Consider the following 4,798-nt stretch of genomic DNA (forward strand, 5'->3'; position numbering starts at 1 on the left):
AGGGAAAGTGGTTTGAATTTGAATGGTGAGGTAGGTGGGGTTTTATGAAGGATGGATGTGAGTGGTGAAGAGAATGGTGGGATTTGATAGGTGAGGGGTTTTTGGGGAAGAGGTATTGAGGTGATTGGTGAATGAGTGAAGAAGAGAGAGAGAGGTGGGGTAGGTGGGGATCCTGTGGGGTCCACAAATCCTGAGGTGTCAAGGATTTCTCATCCCTGCACCAAGTGGCGTGTAAAAATGCCCCTTTCTGCCAATCCTGGCGTTAAACGCCAGGCTGCTGCCCATTTCTGGCATTTAACACCAGCTTCTTGCCCATTCCTGGCGTTAAACGCCAGTCTGGTGCCCATTTCTGGCGTTAAACGCCCAGAATGGTGCCAGACTGGGCGTTTAACGCCCATTCTGCTACCCTTACTGGCGTTTAAACGCCAGTAAGTTTCTCCTCCAGGGTGTTCTATTTTTAATTCTATTTTTCATTTTGTTTTTGCTTTTTCAATTGTTTTTGTGACTTCACATGATCATCAACCTACAGAAAACATAAATTAACAAAAGAAAATAGAAATTTAACATAGATAAGTAAAAATTGGGTTGCCTCCCAACAAGCGCTTCTTTAATGTCAATAGCTTGACAGTGGGCTCTCATGGAGCCTCACAGATGTTCAGAGCAATGTTGGAACCTCCCAACACCAAACTTAGAGTTTGAATGTGGGGGTTCAACACCAAACTTAAAGTTTGGTTGTGGCCTCCCAACACCAAACTTAGGGTTTAACTATGGGGGCTCTGTTTGACTCTGTATTGAGAGAAGCTCTTCATGCTTCCTCTCCATGGTTACAGAGGGATATCCTTGAGATTTAAACACAAGGGAGTCTTCATTCACTTGAATGATCAATTCTCCTCTGTCAACATCAATCACAGCTTTTGCTGTGACTAGGAAGGGTCTGCCAAGGATGATGGATTCATCCATACACTTCCCAGTCTCTAGGATTATGAAGTCAGCAGGGATGTATTGGCCTTCAACCTTTACCAAGACATCCTCTACAAGTCCATAAGCCTGTTTTTTTGAATTGTCTGCCATCTCCAGTGAGATTCTAGCAGCTTGTACCTCAATGATCCCTAGCTTCTCCATTATAGAGAGAGGTATGAGGTTTATGCTTGACCCTAGGTCACACAGAGCCTTCTCAAAGGTCATGGTGCCTATGGCACAAGGTATTGAGAACTTTCCAGGATCTTGTCTCTTCAGAGGTAATCTCTGCCTAGTCAAGTCATCCAGTTCTTTGATGAGCAAGGGGGTTCATCCTCCCAAGTCTCATTACCAAATAACTTGGCATTTAGCTTCATGATTGCTCCAAGATACTTAGCAACTTGCTCTTCAGTAACATCTTTATCTTCTTCAAGGGAAGAATACTCATCAGAGCTCATGAATGGCAGAAGTAAATTCAATGGAATCTCTATGGTCTCTGTGTGAGCCTCAGATTCCCATGGTTCCTCATCAGGGAACTCCATGGAGGCCAGTGGATGTCCATTGAGGTCTTCCTCAGTGGAGATCACTGCCTCTTCCTCCTCTCCATGTTCGGCCATGTGGGTTGTGGTTATGGCCTTGCACTCTCTTTTTGGATTCTCTTCTGTATTGCTTGGGAGAGTGCTAGGAGGGAGTTCAGTAATTTTCTTACTCAGCTGACCCACTTGTGCCTCCAAATTTCTAATGGAGGACCTTGTTTCAATCATAAAACTTTGAGTGATTTTGATTAGATCAGAGACTATGGTTGCTAAGTCAGAGGAGCTCTGCTTAGAATTCTCTGTCTGTTACTGAGAATATGATGGAAAAGACTTGCTATTGCTAAACCTGTTTCTTCCACCATTATTGTTGTTGAAACCTTGTTGAGGTCTCTGTTGATCCTTCTATGAGAGATTTGGATGATTTTTCCATGAAGGATTATAGGTGTTTCCATAGGGTTCTCCCATGTAATTCACCTCTTCCATTGCTGGGTTCTTAGGATCATAAGCTTCTTCTTTAGAGGAAGCTTCCTTAGTACTGCCTGTTGTTGCTTGCATTCCAGACAGACTCTGAGAAATCATATTGACTTGCTGAGTCAATATTTTATTCTGAGCCAATATAGCATTCAGAGTATCAATTTCAAGAACTCATTTCTTCTGATTTGTCCCATTATTCACAGGATTCCTTTCAGAAGTGTACATGAATTGGTTATTTGTAACCATTTCAATGAGTTCCTGAGCTTCTGCAGGCGTCTTCTTCAGATGAAGAGATCCTCCAGCAGAGCTATCCAATGACATCTTGGATAGTTCAGACAGACCATCATAGAATATACCTATGATGCTCCATTCTGAAAGCATGTCAGAAGGGCACCTTCTGATCAATTGCTTGTATCTTTCCCAAGCTTCATAGAGGGATTCACCTTCCTTCTGTCTGAAGGTTTGGACTTCCACTCTAAGCTTACTCAGTTTTTGAGGTGGAAAAAACTTCGCCAAGAAGGCATTGACTAGCTTTTCCCAAGAGTTCAGGCTTTCTTTAGGTTGTGAGTCCAACCATGTCCTAGCTCTGTCTCTTACAGCAAAAGGGAAGAGCATAAGTCTGTAGACCTCAAGATCAACCCCATTGGTCTTGACAGTATCACAGATTTGCAGGAATTCAGCTAAGAACTGATGAGGATCTTCCAATGGAAGTCCATGAAACTTGCAATTCTGTTGCATTAGAGAAACTAATTGAGGCTTAAGCTCAAAGTTGTTTTCTCCAATGGCAGGGATTGAGATGCTTCTCCCATAGAAGTCAGGAGTAAGTGCAGTAAAGTCACCAAGCACCTTCCTTGCATTGTTGGCATTGTTATTTTCGGCTGCCATGGCTTCTTCTTCTTTGAAAAGCTCTGTTAGGCCCTCTAGAGAGAATTGTACTTTAGCTTCTCTTAGCTTTCTCTTCAAGGTCCTTTCAGGTTCAGGATCAGCCTTAACAAGTATGCCTTTATCTTTGCTCCTGCTCATATGAAAGAGAAGAGAACAAGAAAGTAGAGAATCCTCTATGTCACAGTATAGAGATTCCTTGAGGTGTCAGAGGAAAAGAAGAATAGAAGGAGGAGGTAGACAGAGGAGAATTCAAACTTATCAAGAGGGATAGAGTTCGAATTGCACCTTGAGGAGGAGTGTTAGTCCCTTAAATAGAAGGATGTGAGAAGAGGGGAAGAATTTTCGATAATAAATTAAAAAGATTTTGAAATAATAAAAAGAAATTTGAAAATTTGATTGAGATTTTCGAAAACTAAGATTGGGAAAGAAATTAAGTGATTTTTGAAAAAGATTTTGAAATTAGAAATCAAAAAGGTATGATTGAAACTTAATTTTGAAAAAGATGTGATTGAAAAGATATGATTGAGAAGATATGATTGAAAATCAAATTAAAAAGAGAAAGTTTTAAAATTAAAGTTGATTACTTGACTAACAAGAAATTAGAAGATATGATTCTAGAACTAAAACTTTTGATCCTTTCTTAATAGGCAATTAACAACTAGAAAATTTTGAATTAAATTATTAATTATAGCAAGGATTTTCGAAAATAGTAATAAATAAAAAAATTGAAAAGAAATTGATTTTGAAAAGATATGATTGAAAAGATATGATTTGAAAAAGATTTGATTTTGAAAAATTATGAAGATTTGAAAAAAAATTGAATTAAAAACAAAATCTTCCCTCTAGTGTCATCCTGGCGTTAAACGCCCAGAATGGCATCCATTCTGGCGTTTAACGCCCAAAATCCTACCTTTTTGGGCGTTTAACGCCCAGCCAGGTACCCTGGCTGGCGTTTAAACGCCAGTTTTCCTTCTTCACTGGGCGTTTTGAACGCCCAGTTTTTTCTGTTTGATTCCTCTGCTGAATGTTCTGAGTCTTCAATTCTCTGTATTATTGACTTGAAAAGACATAGTTTTGAAATTTTTTTTGAATTTTTCAATGATGAGAAACAATCAAAATACAACTAATCTTAGGAAACTCAAATCAAACAAACAATGCATGCAGGACACCAAACTTAAAAAATTTTCATATAAGAGATACTAACAAATTGAGAATGCACATGAGAAACAACAAAACACACAAAACAAGAGAATTTAAAGATCAGAGCAATGAAATCATCAAGAACTACTTGAAGATCAATGAAGAATAATATGCATATATTCGAAAAATGCAAGAAGAAGAAAGTCATGCAATTGACACCATACTTAAAAATTGATACTAGACTCAAACAAGAAACATAAAATATTTTTGATTTTTATGGTTTTATAAATTTTTTTTGTGATTTTTCGAAAATTGAGTGGAAAAGAGAATAAAGGGATTCAAAATTTTTAATAAGAATTCCAGGAATCATTGCAATGCTAGTCTAAGACTCCGGTCCAGGAATTAGACATGGCTTACTAGCCGGCCAAGCTTTCAATGAAAGCTCCGGTCCAAAATACTAGACATGGCCAATGGCCAGCCAAGCTTTAGCAGAGCATTGCTAACAACAGCAAAATTGATAGAAATTAATAAGCTCTTGTGATGATAAGTTGAAACCTCGGTCCAATAAGATTAGACATGGCTTCACAGCCAGCCAGACTTCAACAAATCATCATGAAACTCTAGAATTCATTCTTAAAAACTCTGAAGAACAAAATAGAAAAAAACAATTTTTTTGTATTTTTGAATTTTTCAAAAATAAAAATAAAATAAAATTACCTAATCTAAGCAACAAGATGAACTGTCAGTTGTCCAAACTCGAACAATCCCCGGCAACGGCACCAAAAACTTGGTGCACGAAATTGTGA

The 4,798-nt window shown here is 38.5% G+C and overlaps 1 non-coding gene across 1 annotated transcript; it reads left to right on the forward strand.

Moving 5' to 3' along the window:
* Window positions 1–2,342: 2,342 nt before the first annotated feature.
* LOC148576862 (small nucleolar RNA R71) lies at window positions 2,343–2,450 on the forward strand. Its single transcript, XR_015903430.1, has one exon. It is a non-coding gene; the product is annotated as a small nucleolar RNA R71 (small nucleolar RNA).
* Window positions 2,451–4,798: the final 2,348 nt, after the last annotated feature.

This window comes from Arachis ipaensis, chromosome B1, assembly GCF_059453495.1.
Source record: "Arachis ipaensis isolate K30076 ecotype BB chromosome B1, ASM5945349v1, whole genome shotgun sequence".
NCBI classification, from domain to species: Eukaryota; Viridiplantae; Streptophyta; class Magnoliopsida; order Fabales; family Fabaceae; genus Arachis; species Arachis ipaensis.